This window comes from Chelonoidis abingdonii, chromosome 10, assembly GCF_003597395.2.
Source record: "Chelonoidis abingdonii isolate Lonesome George chromosome 10, CheloAbing_2.0, whole genome shotgun sequence".
Taxonomy (NCBI): domain Eukaryota; kingdom Metazoa; phylum Chordata; order Testudines; family Testudinidae; genus Chelonoidis; species Chelonoidis abingdonii.
In genome coordinates, this window is record NC_133778.1 from 57,593,042 (window position 1) to 57,610,541 (window position 17,500).

At 44.2% G+C, this 17,500-nt stretch overlaps 1 protein-coding gene across 7 annotated transcripts in view; it reads left to right on the plus strand.

Moving 5' to 3' along the window:
• Nucleotides 1–17,500, plus strand: part of QTMAN (queuosine-tRNA mannosyltransferase) — a 359,192-nt gene that overhangs the window by 285,853 nt on the left and 55,839 nt on the right. The window lies entirely within an intron of this gene.

A 17,500-nucleotide genomic window follows, 5' to 3' on the forward strand; every position in this document is an offset into this window, starting at 1 on the left:
GTGTGCAGGTTTTGGATTTGCAGACACCCTATAGTGCATTGGGCACACAAGAGGGCAGCAGCCAGGACAGCAGCCTGATCTCAGACTGGGCTTCAGTGGCCAAAAGCTGTTTATATTTAGAAGGGGCAGGCCGTGAATCAACTCATGGCCACTTTCTCCACTCACTGACAGTCAAGGGCTGGAAGCAGACCCAGTTTATGTGGACAAGGCTAGAAAGAAGTAAAAAAGGGAGTCACCAAGATATTCCTTAAGAAAGAGGGGTTCAGTAATACAGCATAAAAGACATCCATTACAATTGGCTGGAAGTTTTCATGGATGGTAGCATATATCTGTCAGATGGAGGTGCTGACATATGACAGTTGGCATGTACAGCCAAGGACTTGGGCAGGTGTTGTGATTCCAGGTGGCAGAGTGGGGTAGGAGCAACTAAGCTAGTTGCTGGCACCCTTTGCTCAGTTTCAAGAGTGTAATTAAGAAAATAAAATGAACATTTCCAGAGGTAAAAGACCTGGAATTTGTGACAGACTTTGGGCTAGTGATAGAATGAGCTCTTGTGGCCTTGTGTGGGCTGAGGTCAGATCTTGTGGTCCTTGCGGCTGTCAAGTTCTTCACCCTGCAGCACCCTCTGTTCCCTGTGGGTAGTGGGGGAGGATGCTAGGACTCAGAGAGGGCTAAGTCCATGGGGGTAGGCTAGAGGAGAGCCTACCCCATGTCAAGGCTATATGGTAAGGAGCCCTGTTAACCCTGACACTAGTTACAGGTTAGATGTTAAGGAGTCCTGTAACCCCCACTGTGGAGCCAATTGAATGCCTTGTATAGGAGAGTATAGGTGATGGGGGAGTAGGGCCATTCCCCCGTGTTAAAGTTTAATAGAAGGTTGTGGCCTGCCACTAATTCATGCATTTGTTGTCCTCATTCCTGCTATGTCCATATCAATGAGTTATGGCATAAAGACTAAAGATTTTCTATGATTTTAAACGTCAAGAAATATAGCAAAAATGCTAATACTGTAAGCACTTTGCATAGTCTGATCTGAAAGATTTCACAAGTACAAAATACGCTAGTTTTAAAAAAAAAAAAAAAAAAAGGAAAATCCAGCCATACTAGAAGTAAAATGCTCTGGTTCCTTGTTGTTTTATTTTTGTGTATATAAGACATTCTAATGGAAACTACCTGCTGGATGGTGATTTCTCAGATTTCTTTGCTGGTGATCAAGTGGTAATGTAGTGGGCTGCAAGCTGTCTAAAGCAGTAGTCAAATATGTGCAACTGGTCCGAAACTGGGAGGTCAATCAGTATCAGAGGCATTCCAGGGCAATGGTTAGAGTTCATGCAGGCGTCAGTAGCCAGAAGATCCAATCCAAGGAGCCAAGTCAGCAGGTTAGGGAGGCGAGTTTGGGTGAAGTGGTAAGGCAGAGTAAGGTGAGGCTGCAGAATAACATGTCAAGCTCAGGCTTGGCAGTGGTGCAGCAAGGTACTGTCAGGCAGCACAGCAGGGCAGCGACCAGCAGGCAATGGTCTGTTGCTCAGACAGCTTCCTCTTCCTGTTAGGTTCTTTATATAGTCCAGATTCCCAAAGAGAATGCAGTCTGTCCAGCCAATCAGGAGCCTGGGGCATGGCTGCTGTGAGTCTGTAGGCCTTTAGCATCAAGACTGTTGATCAGTGGTTGAATGTGCCACTGGGGTACAGCAGCAAAGGATGTTGTCTAGGGACCTGGCAGGCCTGAATACTGACTTGAAGTGTTTCCAGACAGTGCTCATAATCTTCATAAGCACTTATATTAGAAGGTATCTGGTTTTCTTTGTAATGTTTTATTAGCTTTCCAGCTCACACAGTTGTATGTTAGCACCAAGAATATGTTTGAACTGAAAATTCTCAGTTTTGTTCTGGTGCTGTATAGTTTTTATTTCCACATGTTGTTAAGTTCAGTAAGTGCAATGGATGCTTTTTCTATTCATGATGTCAATTCCTTCTTAACGGCTCCATTAGCCAATATGATGCTGCAAAGTAAGGTAAACTGTCCAACTTCCTTGATATTTTTGCCTTCTAATGCAGTGTTACTACTTGATGTCTGGATTCCATGGTTGCTTATTTCAACATACCTAATTTTGAGTCCCACTTGGCCTGCTATTTTTACCAGCATGTCTGTCTTTGTTTGTAATTTTTCAGGAGTGTCACTCAGTAGTGTGATATCATCAGCAAAATCTTCTAGATGTTTGCCATCTACACATGCTATACCTGTGCTTGTGTTGCTAATACATCTGTACCTCGATATAACGCTGTCCTTGGGAGCCAAAAAATCTTACTGCGTTATAGGTGAAACCGTGTTATATTGAACTTGCTTTGACCCACGGGAGTGCACAGCCCCCCTCCACACACCCCAGCCCTGGAGCACTGTTTTACCGCATTATATCCAAATTTGTGTTATATCAGGTGATGTTATATCGAGGTAGTGATGTACATTTCTTCATGATCTAGTGTCTGGCAATGGCAACCCACAGTGGATATAAAATGCAGCCCTGTTTCATGCCAGTGTCTACATTGAACCACACTGTTGTTTGGCTGTTCCCCTTTATAGACCACTTCACATTTCTGTAGATGGTTTTGATGATGTTGACGACTTCAGCTGGGATTCCACAGAACTGAAGAATATTTCACAATGCAAGTCTGCAGGCTGTCAAATGCCTTTTGAAAATCAATTAAACTGATGAGGAGGAGAGCTTGCAATTCTATATATTCTTATATAATGGTACTTATCACAGAATATCATTGAAAATATCTGTTCTATACAGGATCTCTTGAGCCTGAATCCATCCTATTTTTCTCTAAGCTATGCATCCATTGACTCTTTCGTTCTCTGTAATGTCACACTGCCGAAGGCTGTTCCAACAGTACAGAGTAGTGTAACTCCTTTCCAGTTGTTACAGTCATTAAGATCACCTTTTTGAGGTATTCTGACAATGATTCAGTGTTTTCACTGGTAGAAGGGAGTTCTTTTTTCCAAACTTATTTGAACAGCTCCATCAAGTTCAAAGGAGGGCGGTATCAAGTAGCTCTTCGAGTGCTTGCTCATATTGATTCCAATTAGGTGTGCACGCGCCGCGTGCTGTTCGTCAGAAGATTTTTACCCTAGCAACACTCGGTGGGTCGGCTGGGTCGCCCTCTGGAGTGGCGCCGTTATGGCGCCGGATATATACCCCTGCCGACTCAACAGCTCTTCAGTTCCTTCTTACCGCCCGTGACAGTTGTTGGAACTGTGGAGCGTGGCTCTGCTGATCTCCACGTCCCTAGCTACTCGTAGTTCTTTGCTGTTTATTGTGTGTATAGTTTGAGTTTTTGTAGTTATAGTTAGTCTTAGTGTTGCTGTTATAGTTAGTGATTTAGTAAGGGGGGATCCGGGGGGTAGCCCTTTCCCACCCCGGTATGGCCCATGCCAATCCACGGGATCAATGTGCTCATGCGTGCAAAGCCGTGACCATAGGATCCCACATCGCTGCTCAAGTGCCTAGGGGAATCCACACTTACGTAAGTGCCGCATGCAGTCGTTTAAACAAGGATGAATAGGAGTGGGATTTACGATTGAAACAGCTCCTCATGGGTAGCATTAGTCCTGCAGATTCGATACCGAGCGCCCAACAGACTGCCTTCTGTAGGAGTGCCCCTTCACCCCGGACCACTCCGGTACCAAGAAGGAGCCTGGCACGACCCTACCCAGCACTGACATCTTTGCCCGCTCTCTGTCCTCGAGACCCGTGAAGACTAGCGCTTCAGCTACTTCAACTACAGAAGGAAGCACTCTCGAAGATGGTTCGTCTGGACCTCCTCTGCCACCGGCACCGTGACTATAGGTACCGCCAGTTGCGGCTTACGAGCATGGACCATCGTTTCGGTCCCACAAGGGCGTTGAGTCGTGCTGACAGCTCCGTGCTCTGCTGTGTATGCTTGCGCCTCCCTTTACCCGGAGCACTCTCCACGGCAAGGGAGCTCATCGCCATTGACGGAGTCGACACGGTTCACCCCTGCGCAGCCATGTGCGGGTCATACATCATCGGGAAACCCAGCCTGTAAGGCTTCCGTTGTCACAGAGAGACGGTTCAAGATCCGGTCTCCTAGCGCTCTGATCACGCCGTTCCGCTTTGTGCGATCGCAGTCTGGCCACTCTCTACGGTACGGTGCCTCGCGGCAGTTCACATCTCGTTCGCGGCCAATGACTCCTCTATCCATCACGGCATCCTCAGCACGTGTATCCCCGTCCCTCCAGATGAAGGGGCTAGATACGGTCGACTCAACGGTCACTTCGGTGAGGTCCGTTCGTCGTGGTAATTATTAGCTCCAGTACGTCTGGTCTGGCCGGGCATCGAGTCCAGACAGTGCGCGCCTCCAGGGTCTGTCGGCAGAGAATTATCCAAGTGGCATCGGCAGCATCGTGATCGCAGGCTGGTAGCGACCTATCCTAGGCATGACTCTGACATCCTGGCTTATATTCCAGGGCCAGAGCCACGGCAAGGCTCAATCACTGTCGCTTTGGAACACGTAGGCATCACAGGCCAAGGTGTCCCATCAGTGATCACGGTTGGCCCTGTCAGCACCGCGTCGTAGAGGCGACAGTAAGTGCCACGCGGCTTGGCTGACTGAGGCTCCGCTACCATCGGAGACGCCAGGTTCCACCTGACAGATGCGCTCTCAGTGCAGGGCCCATGGGCCTGGTCCGCTCTTCTCATCATTCCTCGCGCCTGATGAGGCCGGGTGCGGGACATCTCTCAGGCCTCCCAATTTGTTCAGGCCATCAGACTTTTTGAGGAGTGGCTGCGATATGAACTTACAGGTGGAGGAGGGTCCCTGAATATGGATGTCCAACAGGGTTCTCTTATTGGTGATGGCACTACTAGAGTGGTGATCTTCCATTATCGCCCCTACAGGTATGGTCCTTTGGCAATCCAGCTTGATTCCACTCAGCACGGGTGAGTAGAGTGCGTCAATATGTATCCTGGTCCCCGCAGAGCTTGCGGTATGATTTCTCTTCACATTTCTCCGGCCCTTAACTCCTTGTGTCTTTTTAGTTGATCGTTGCGTGAAATCGAGACTAGTGGCGTGCATGGCCAGCAACCTCGGCTTCTAAGTCAAAGGAGTAGACGCCATGGACTCTAGGTGCAAATATACTCGGCCGGGGCCTCCGTTGGTGGCAACCATGCCTCGCCTAAGAGACTAATATTTAACACATGGGTGTCCTTGGGGAGTTACGGAAGCTTCTTCCCAGGAATCCCGTCAAGAATTTATGGCCCACTTGAGGGTAAAGTAGCAAGAACCTAGTCCAAGTTCTCTGGATCAGGTGAGTGCAGCCAGACCTGGAATCAGCGTGATGATGAGGCGTATCTCCTGGGTCCGGTTCAGGGCTCCCTGTTGAAAAACTTTCGGAGTTGCCTTAAAGGCCAGGGCCTGTTCTTAGATAAAACTCGACCATATTGCAAATCTGAGGACAATCACGTTTATGAATGCACTCGCTGGTATGCCACGCGGTGAGCCAATGTAGACCTTCAGGCGCCGCCAACCGCCTTAACGCCCGCCTAGGCCGCGTTAGGACTTTGCTGAAGGCGTGCGGTAGAGGGAATCGTAGACAGTCTGGCCTCAAGGAGGTCGAAAAAACAGGACCCCTAGCATCACCAGCGGGGCCTAGAGAACTTATTGAGGAGCCTCTGAGGGCGACCACCGGTTGCTCTACGATTCTTCTCTTCCTTTTTCAACTGCTCTCACACTTCCTCCTCCTTGGTCGCAGTAATTCAGATTGTGCGGTTCAGCACCAGTGGAAGGTAGGATACTACCTCAGTTTGTTTAACCCCGCCTTCCACTCCGTACCGTTTCTCTTCAGGACCCCTCTCACGAAGCCATTCTCTTACAAGACGGTCCAGTCGCTCCTAGCCAGGGAGCCATGAGGAGGTGCCAAAGACATGAGGAGGCAGGGGTTTTTTCCGGTACTTCCTATACCCAGGCAAAAAGGGAGGTCTGTGCCGATCCTAGAACTGCGAGAATCACAAATTCTGTGCTAGTGAAGTTCACATGGTAACCCGTGGGGCCCATTATCGTCCTGACGGGAGACTGCTTTGCACCTCGATTGAAGGATGCTATTTCCACATCGCATTACCACAAGACGGTACTCGTTTTTGGTCACCGTCAACTTCAGTTCACTGTACCTTACGTTTGCTTTCTACGTCGGTGTGTGTCACAAATGCATGGGCTGTAGTGCCGCCTCTCCGTTTATCCGGTCACGATCACCTGTATCTCGACAATTGGCTCATTCGAGGGACTTCCCAGTTACAAGTGTCGCAGCACCTGCGCATCGTCAAAGACCTCTTCGGGAGCCTAGACTTGATGATCAACACAGAGAAGTCTACTCTGACACCCATGCAGAGAATAGACTTCATAGGAGCGGTTCTGGACTCCAATCTAGCCAGAGCCTGCCTCCTGCAGTCGCGTTTTCAAGCAATGGCTTCAATTATTCGAGGTCTGCAAACCTTTCCGACAATGTCGGTGCGCACCTGCCTCAGCCTAGTAGGTCACATGGCCTCCTGCACCCTTCGTGACCAAGCACGCGAGGCTATGCCTCCGTCCCTTTCAAACCTGGCTTGCTTCAATATACCAACCATGCAGAGACAGCCTGGACTTGGTGCTCACTATTCCCTGGAAGGTTCAGGGCTCCCTAACCTCGTGGCTAAACCCCACTCTAGTCTGTGCAGGGATGCCATTCCACCCACCGCAACCCTCGATGGACGCATCATCTCTGGGTTGAGGTGCCCACCTTGAGGGCCTTCGCTCTCAAGGCCTCTGGTCGCCTCAAGAGCTGGCCTTGCACATCAATGTGCAGGAGCTGAGCGCGGTCCGTCTAGCATGCCAGGTGTTTCAAGACCATCTCCAAGGCCGTTGTGTATCAGTGTTCACGGACAACACAACAACCATGTTTTACATAAACAAGCAGGGCAGAGCATGCTCCTCCCTCCTTTGTCAAGAAGCCGTCCACCTCTGGGACTTCTGCATAGCCCACTCGATTGATTTGGTAGCATCTTTTCTCCCAGGAGTCTAGAGCACTCTGGCGGATCACCTCAGCAGATCCTTTCTGTCTCACTAGTGGTCGATTCGTCCGGACGTCATCCATTCTCTTTTCCGGAAGTGGAGGTTTCCCCACATAGACCTCTTTGCCTCACGAGAGAACAGGAAATGCCAGGTGTTCTGCTCCTTCCAGGGACGCTCCCCGGGCTCCCTCTCAGATGCATTCCTGATCCCGTGGAAGAGGCACCTACTCTATGTCTTCCCACCGTTTCCGCTGAGTCCACAGAGTCTTACTCAAGCTCCGCAGGGACAGCTCCCACCTGATCCTGATTGCTTCAGCGTGGCCGAGGCAGCACTGGTACACCATGTTGTTCGACCTCTCAATGGCAGTCCCGATTACCCTGCCACTCTGGCCGGATCTCATAACGCAGGACTTTGGCAGGCTTCACCATCCGGACCTGCAGTCTCTTCACCTCACAGCATGGTTGCTGCGTGGTTGAGCCAGTCTGACTTGCGTTGCTCTGCCTTGTTCCAACAGGTGCTCTTGGGCAATAGGAAGCCTTCTACTAGGATGACATATCTGGCCAAATGGAAGTATTTCTCCTGCTAGTGCGTTCAGCGTAACTCAGTCCCCAGGCAGGTGTCTATTCCTACTGTCCTGGACTACCTCTGGTCCCTGAAAGAACAGAGCCTAGCGGTCTCTTCCATAAAGGGGCATCTGGCAGCCATCTCCGCCTTCCACCCAGGGGAAAATGGCCGATCAATCTTCTCTCACCCCATAGTTTCAAGGTTCCTCAAGGGATTGGAACGTTTGTCGCTGAACTGGGATCTCAACCTGTGCTAAGCCAAGCTTCCCTGGATGCTCAATTTACAGAACCATGGCCACCCTGTCAGCTGTCTGACCTATTTCTGGAAGACCGCCTTCCTCATCGCATATATACTTCAGCAAAAAATGCGTAATCTGAGCTACTTGGGCACTTGACAACGGAGCCAGTGTAACGGATATGCCATTAGGACAATAGTACAGTCTGTACCACACCCCTCTTATTCTCCTAAAGTTGGTGCCACCGATTTATGTCAATCAAGGAATCTATCCTCCCCAGTCTTCCTTATCGAAAGCGCACCCATCGGTCTGGAAACAGTAAAGCGACACCCTAGACATCGCCGGGCTCTCACTTGATATATCGAGAAGACCAAACCCTTCGAAGAGTCACCTCAGCTCTTTGAAATAGCTGTGGCAAGAACGGATGAAAAGGACCTACCGGTCTCATCCCAACGGAATTTCATATGAGGTAAATCCGATCCGTACAAATGCTATTTGATTTTTGGTCACGTATCCGGCTAGACCACCTCACCAACCCATTCTAATCGGGCTTCGAAGCATATCATCTGCTAGCCTATACCTGGCCCACTGTTCCCATCCCAGGACCATATGTCAGCGCAGACTACTTACTCGATTCAACCATATTTGCCTCACAATTACACATTGGATCTTCAACAGTCAGTCCAGAGATGATGCAGCATTTATGCCGCTCAGCAGGTTTCATTCTGCAACATCTCACTCTGACCATGTAGAGTTACACTTTGGGAATCAACTATTATAGAATCGTATGGAGCAAGCACTCGAAGAGAAAAGACAATTACTCACCTTTGTCACTGTTTTCTCCTGTAGACGATGAGTTGCTCATATCATCCAAAACCCGCACCTCCTTCCCATCATGAATCAGGACCGTAACGGCAAGAAGGAACTGAAGAGGCACACGGCGTCAGGCTGCCATTGGGTCAGCAAGGGTATATATCCGGCGCCACTTCAGGGGGCAACCCAGCCAACCCACTGAGTGTTGCTAGGGTAAAAATCTTCCGACAAACGTGCACGCAGCGCGCGCACACCTAATTGGAATGGATATGAGCAACACATCTCGAAGAACAACAGTTACAAATGTGAGAAACCGTCTTTTTTGGCATTTCTGCTGTAATTTGATGATCTCCCACTGCTTTGTAGATTGCAGCCTATATTCTGACATCTCTGTCAGACTGATGTTAATGTGAAATTGATCAGGGTCACGTGTTGCATCAAAATCTGGTGCTGAGGTGGGTCTGGATCTATTGAGGATGTATTTGAAATGCTCTTCCCATCTGTTTTTCTGTACTGCCTCAGCTGGAAACATTTTTCCACCTTTGCTTTTTATTGGCCCATGTCTTATTTTAAAATTTCCACACAGGGTTTTTGTCATTTAGTAAACAGCTCTGTGATTTCCGATCATAGCAGCAACTTCACCTTCAGCTGCTAGATCTTCAGCATATCCCCATCTTTCTTTCTTTCCTTGCATTGCTTTTTTTGCTGCTTTGTCTGTTTTCTAATACTGCTTCTTTGCGTTTTCCAATAGTTCATTGGTCTTAGCATTCAGGATCTTTTAGTACATTTCTTTCCTCAGTAAGATGCCATGTGTCTTGGTTTATCCAAGTCTTGCTCTGTGTTGCTATCCAGCTTTCACTCCTTCAGCTTGAGTTGCATTGTCGCTGAGTGCTGCCCATTTTTCTTGCAATACAATTCAATGAGTCTTTTGCCATTTTGGATGTTGATTCACAACCCATGCTTCCCCATTGCTCTCTCCATACCTTGGTTGTCATATCCTACTTTAGCATTAAAGTCTCAGAAGGAAGTGCTGAATATTTTGGGAGCATATAATCCAGATGCCAATACACAAACTCTCACATGAAACCAGTAAGTGGTAACCAACTGATATGGGAAAATGAGGGTGCCTGAAAGAAATCTTAAGAAGAAACCTGAGCAGTGAGGGAAGAATAGTTGATCTCAATATCTTACAGCAAATAGAAGCAGCAGCAAATGACAGAGAGGATTGGCAGAGACTGGTTTCTGCCCTGAGCACAAGCATTGGATAGGGAAAGATATAATGTAAAATATAAGACATTAGGGGAAGCATAAGTAGAAAGAAGTAAATACTTGAACTATAAATGATTCTTGAGGATTGTTATTAAGGATGAGAAAGGTTCTGAAATGTTTTATATTTTTGTCTCAACATGTAACTAAGCCCTTAATTTTTATTTGAAGGTACCCTCCTGGCCTGGTTTTTGTGGTTTTTTAATCCAGGATCTGTTGTTCATCCAACAACCTCCTATCCATCTTTGCTATTTTACACTGTTTTTCTCTACCTGTCTTTAATGCTATTTCATGAATTTCAGAGAGGGCTCTTGGCAAGTTTGGTGATCTCTAATGGATGAAAAAGTGACTTCAGTTGAATTTGTCTTGCACTTTACCAAGATCACTAACATGCAGTGCACTCTTGACACAGAGAACCACAAAAGTAATCAAGATTTTGAAAAATAGAAGTCAGTTTGGGCTTAGTAGAGACTGTTAGAACTGCTGAGATCCAATAACGGATAACTAGGTCTGATGAGTGCAAATCTATCCTTGAGTTGTGTCAGGGAAAGGGATCAGAAAAAGGATGGTGAATGAAAGCAGAGAAGGCATTATCTGGCTCTTCTACAAGCTTAGTGTTAACTGGGCAAATCATTGTATCATATTTTTCACATCTGTAAAGTGAGGATAATAATATATTACCTCCTAGAGTTCTCAGGAGACTTAATTAATTAATGCTTGTAAAAATGTTTTGAGATCCTTGGCTGGACAGTGCTGTAGAAATTCTGTACTTTTTTGATGTTTGTTGAGATTCAGCTAATCCCAGGCAGGTATCTACCAGAGAGCAGATTACACTTGCAGGGTAAAGTATATCAGAATGTCATAAGTTTGGAAGAGAGAGATTTCTGTGGATTTTGGGGAGAGATTGAGAAAGTTGGAGTGAAGAAGTTCTATAAAAATGTGTTAACATTTTCTACAGTAACTTCTGTTATTAATCCACCACTATGTTTCTCCAGTTTACATGATCAGATAGACTACATTTAGTAGATTTCCCTTTTTAATTTCAATTGATTTGTTTAAGCATCATGCAAAGCTTTAGCTGGTGGTCAGGAAAAAATTATGTCCACTACATCATTCCTATCATGTTGACAACATAGTTTATACTGTACATGATTTACAGTGGGCTGTGTGGTCTTCCAAGAATTATAAATGTTATATCCAGGTACAACCTTTTAGACATAATGATATGTAGTGAAGCTTAAATGTCCATACTAGTCTGCAGCAAACGTCTTTCAAAATAAGTCCAAACATGAATTATTTTACATGAGTGCTATGGATTCCAATTATGACTATTCATGGGTTTGTGCCTACATCCTTTATCATATCTCCACTGTTGTTAATAAAATACACAAAACTACTTTATGCCAAAACAATGGAAGTTAGTGCAGATAACTTGTTCCAAAGTTAACCATCAAAGAAATCTTTTTTTTCCCAAAAAACGCTTAAGTGAAATGGTGTTCTAAAACTTTAAAAATTGTCAAAATGATGAATACTCTGTGTGTTATACGAGCAAATACCACAGAATTGATTGCACACATATGTCTTACATAAACGATGTTAAATAGTTTACTCCGAAGAGAAATTGGTGAAGTCTTATCTAATATAAAAAATTCTGTAATGACAGGTCAGATTTATGAGACCTGAAAACTGGGAAAGAAAAAAATTTTCAGAGCTGGGCCAGTGTATGATTGGAGAGGAGAGATAAAATATTAGGAAGGTAGAGGAGGGTAAAATATAGAATACCTGGACAGTTGCATCTCTCAGACTTCAATGGACTGTTTTCAAAAATTCTTTAATCAAATTATGTCATGGCCACATTGCTAGGTAAACGTCATTTGGAAATTTATTTATTTTTTAAATTTCCTCATATGGTTTTTACAGTAGTGTAAACAGGACCTAAAGTTGGTTTGCACCTCAACATTAATGTGATTACAGTTTAAGACAGAATTAAGCTGGGGATCATTTGAGTTTTGATTAATTGCTGGTAGTTACTGTTTCTACAGTATAAGTGAACAGACTCAAAATGAGTGACACGAGACAAAAAAAGCAAGGCTGGTCTTGTGGTTGAGGCATGATACTAGGAGTTGAGTGATCCAGGATCTGTTCAGGTCACTGAAGTTGTCAGCCAGTCAGTTTTTCTATATATAAAATGTGGATAATAATACTTACATCATAGAGATCGTGGGAAGATTAATTCATTAGAATATTCTACTGAAGGCACTGTATAAGTAAAAAATAAAATATTTAAAATTGTAAATTATATGGAACTTTTTTGTCAGTTTGTATTACTTCAATATTAATATTCCATATTTCTGAAGTGAAGGAACGTAAGTAAATGAGGATCTAAAATAAGACATGTATTAGAGCCATCATCAACATTTTCAGACTTAAGTACCTAAATTTAGGCACCTAACTCCTTATTTAGACATCTAAATAAGTACCCTGATATTCAGAAGTGCTGAGCAACAACAAGTCCCCTTGATTTAATCTTTTCGAGTTTTGGAGAATAGCTCAAACACATGGGCATGGAAAATAGTAAGATTATGAAGCAGCATAAATGACACTTACTTAGGGAGCACCATCACTACTTGGACCTTTTTATGACTCCTCAAAAATAATGCCATTAAGAACTATATCTGGCAATTCTAGATCTATTCTATTCTATCTAGGTTCTCATATTGTGCTTACTACAGTCATATCTGAGCGCCTTCCAGTAGTGCATTATGCAACATGACTCCACATCTGTAACATGTTGTTTGTTCTCCCATCCTCTCCCCAAAGGAAGAAGTGTGTGCGAGGGAGTGTCTTACTTTAGTAGACGTTTGGAGAGTTGGTGGTTGTTGTTGTTTTGTACACATATACATTGCTATATGTTTGTTAGAGAAGGCAAGGTCAAAGAAATGTGTCTTGTACTTGGAGCAGAAAGTGGCGAGGTTTGTGATGGTCCTTAGTTCTTGAGGAAGTTCACTCCACAGTCTCAGACTGCCCCGAGAGAAAGTGCTAGCTACTACACAGATGAGCTTTACTCTTATTGTGGAGAGTTCCATTGTGGCAGAGGAGAGCATAGTTATGATATTCGTCCCAAAGTTTTAGATTGTCTTTTAGATATCCTGGGCCCAGGCTATTAAGCCCTTTAAAAATAAGGACCAAGACCTTGAACTTGATTTGAAATTCAGTGGTAAGCCAGGGTAGAAGTAGAAGACAGGTTAGATGTGCTCACGGTAGCTTGTGTTGCTGAGATTTGCTGCAGCATTCTGGTCTAGTTAGAGTTTCCTAAGTACTGAAGGCTTCATGCCCAAGTATATTGCATTCCAGCCAAAGGTGATGAAGGCATGAATAATTGAGACCAAGTGTTCATCCTCCAGGATGGAACGGAGTCTTCTAGCCAAGTGGAGATTGTAGAAAGCATTATTCACAGATGCTACTCAGCATCACTGAATTGACCAACTGTGGGTATGTATCTGCTGCCCAAGGAAACTGCGCTGTGGCTGCAAACTCCTCAAAATATTTTCTTCTGCCCACCAGCATCACAATCTCAGTCTTACTTGGGTTGATCTTCTGCAGCCAGCTATACTTCATCCATGAGCTGATCTCATCCAGACATTGAGCTATCTGTGATGACCGCTGACCCTTTCACCTAGTGGTTTCATGTAGATGTTGGGAGAGATCAGAGAGATGATCCTTGTGAAACTACACAAGTGTGGGGTTGTCATAAACAGATAGATAAGGGGTAATGCCTCTTTTACCTGTAAAGGGTTAAGAAGTTCACCTAGCCTAGCTGACACCTGACCAGAGGATCCAATGGGGAGCAAGATGCTTCAAAAGGAAGGAGGGAAGTTTTCCTTTCTTTAGAGTTTCAGTTTCAGCCGGAGTGAAAAAGATCAAGGAACCAGCCTCTTATCAGAGTAGTAAGTTTTAGAAAGGTGTTTATTTCTTTGTAATCTGTCTGTTGCATAGGGAGAATCAAATTGGGTATTGGATTTTTTTGTGTAACTAAGTTTTTGCCCAGGGGAACATCCTCTGTGTTTTGAATCTGTTGTCTGTGAGAGTAGCTGGTATGCTAATCTCTCCCAGAGGGTTTTCTTTTACCTTTCTTTTCTTTAATTAAAACCCTTTTTCTTAATACCTGATTAATTTTTTCCTTGTTTTTAGATCCAAGGGGGTTGGATCTGGATCTACCAGGAGTTGGTGCAAGAAAGGAGGGGGGATGTTTAATTTCTCCTTGTTTTAAGATCCAAGGGGTTTGGATCTGTGTTCACCAGGAAACTGGTGAAGTCTCTGAGGGCTACCCAGGGAGGGGAAGGTTTGGGGGAGAAAGAGGGTGTTCCAGACACTGAGAAATCTGGATGGTGGCAGCAAGACCAGATCTAAGCTGGTAGTTAAGGTTAGAGCTTCTCATGCAGGTCCCCCACATCTGTACCCTAATGTTCAGAGTGGGGAAGGAATCTTGACAGGGGTCCAGTGATGGAAGTGCAGTTTCCCATCACTACTTGTTGGGTAGCTGATGGGAAGCACTCAAACCATTTCAGGATATGTCTACATTTTGAGTTGGAGGTGTAATTTCCAGTTTGTGGAGACATACCTGTGCTAACTCTAATGGAGCTACCACACTAAAAATAGAAGTGTAGCCATGGTGGCATGAGTGATGGGATGGGCCAGTTATTTGTGTATGTACCTAGCATCTTGGATGGGATTGTACTCAGGGCAGCTAGCCCCTCCTGCTGCTCATGCCCCCATGGCTACGCTTCTATTTTTAGTGTGCTAGATTGATCAGAGCTAGCACAGGCTTGTCTCCTCCAGCTGGAAATTACATCTCCAGCACAAAGTGTCACCATACACTTAGTGCATTCTGTGGACCCCAGCTACTTCTTTCAGGTCTGACAGCAGAATCTCATGGTCAGTTGTGTGGAGTGCTGCAGAGAGGGCTAGGAGGATGAGAATGTCTGCCGGTCGTCTTTCCATTGATAGGAGAAGATCATCTGTCAGTGTCACTAAAGCAGTTTCAGTTCCATGTCCTGGTCTGAATCCGGATTGTGCTAGGTCTAGAATGTTAGCTTGTGTTAGATAATATCTATTATCATACTATTAGTGTGAAATTTAGGCAAATAATACTTTGATGAGCACTTTTGTTCAGAGCAGCTCATATAGTTGTCAGTATGTTAGGTTAGCCATTGGTAAGATGCTACTTTTTTATATAGACATTGCTCCATAAAGTGCAGGGGAATTTTGATTTACCAAAAACATTTGGTAAGATTCTACATTAACATTTACTGGTAATAGTAAGCAGTACTGATATGAGAATGAAGTAGTTCTTTTTGAAAGTGGTAAATAAATGGGATTGGCTACTACATCTAGATGGAAAGAGTTTACGTCTGAGATTGGTTTGGGAACCTCTGTTTATAATATGTGTAATTGATTTAGATGAGGATATTGAATGTTAAATATCAAAATTTGATGATTATATCTACAGGATAAAAATAACAAATAATGGGGAACACTCTAACTAAATTCAAAAGAATCTGGATCATTTAAATGACTGGGTCAGTAAGTGGAAGATACAGCTTAATGTCGTTAAATGTAAAATAATATGTTTGAGGGTAACAACCCAAAATAGGGAGTACAGATTAAACAGAATAGTTGTGCAGTATACTGACTAGAAAAAGAAACTGAGGGGTTATTGCAGACAAATACTCAAAGCAATTAGTCAAGTGAATGACTGCAGTAAACTTCTGACTGCAGTATGGGTAGAATTTTGGTATAATTTCAGAGCCATTTATTTGCCTTTAAAGAGACTGCATTGCAGGGTAACCTGGATGAGTTCAGGGTTTGAATATTTGTTTTGACAAAAGGCTAAAGAAGTAGTTTATTCTCAATTCAGAAATGAAGGTTTCAGTGTGATTGATTAAAGTCTAAAGAATTGTGGAAGGAGTTGGTAAAATAGAGCAAGTGTTCATTCTGGTAAAACAGTTCAATAACCAGGCCACACAATCTAAACATTTGGAAATTAAAGGAAACTGGGAATTCAGACTTATTTATCTTAAATAGTACTAACCACATGAAATGTGTTGCCACAGAAGGCCACAGAAACAAATAATGTTTAAGTAATTAACCGTAAGATACAGATATATATTTTTGAAAGAGAAGACTTTGCAGGACCGAGTGACAGAGCTGTGCAGTCAGTTTGATAATGAACTTAAAAGAGACAAACTGATTGAATGAAGTGACCTTTTCCTCTCTCAGCATTTCCTGATGATGGCCCATAATTCACAACTACTTAAAAAACAAACAGCAAAATTACACAGCATAAAATGTCACTTTTCAAATAGTACTATGTGAGCACTGTGTCCTGCGTATAACTATTAAAATTTATCCTGTTGTTGAGAGGCTTTCAGCAGGCGACGAGAGGTGTAATCTGAACACATAACTGGAAGCCAGGAACTCCTGAATTGTAAGACTGTCTTGTGACCTTGGCAAAATCACTTAATCTCTTTACTTCTGTTTTCTTAGCTGTAAATGAGAATGTGGTGATTATTCAGACCTGCTGCCTAGTAGGGAGAGTCCAAGCAGATTCCTCCAGCTTGAGAGTGGATCTTATGGTGTCTGCTTTAGAAAGGGTATGTGCTTCTGAGCACCTTGGTTTATAAGGCAACAGACATGTCTGGCCTTTGTCTACTGCTGCTGCTGCAGTTGCTAAAGGGCACTGCATGGGCACTGCAGGTTGAGGTGTATACACTGTTTACTAATACACCTTTACCCCGATATAACGTGACCCGATATAACACGAATTTGGATATAACACGGTAAAGCAGCGCTCCGGAGGGCGGGAGGGGGACCGCATGCTCTGGTGGATCAAAGCAAGTTTGATATAACGTGGTTTCACCTATAACGCGGTAAGATTTTTTGGCTCCTGAGGACAGCGTTATAGCGGAGTAGAGGTGTATGCAGTGTTCCAGATATAATTTTCTAACTCAGTAGGTGTCTTGTTGCTAAGCCCCACTCATTTTACAAGTGTGGGAACAGATTCCTATACCTTGTGTCATGGTAAGAATGATCTGTATCTTTGTTTTAGATGTCAACCAGGTGAAATAGGAAGTACACTTCAGCCTACCTCATGTTATAGACCAAATGCACAACTAAATCCTAAGGTTTTTTTAATGTATTTGTGTATTATTTTATGATAATACATTTTTAACAGAGATCTATTTGGGTCAAATGATGAGTAATGAGATAAGGAGACTTTCAGATTTGGCCCAGGTTATTAGTGAATGAAAGCTGACATAGGGCAGCTGTTCATTGACCTATAAGAAGTGATTTGCTGCTCTCAGCCTAGTTTCTAAGAGACAAGTGTTCACGTGATAGTAAAATCACCACTGCATTTGGCATTTATTAGAGATTTTATTGTAGTCTCTGCAAAAAGACCAAAAAATTAATGGCTTTGGAAACAGAACCGTCTTCTTACCTCTTCGAGATTTTCCTCCATTTCAAATTGGAAGCAAATGGTCTCCAAGAGGTGTGGGA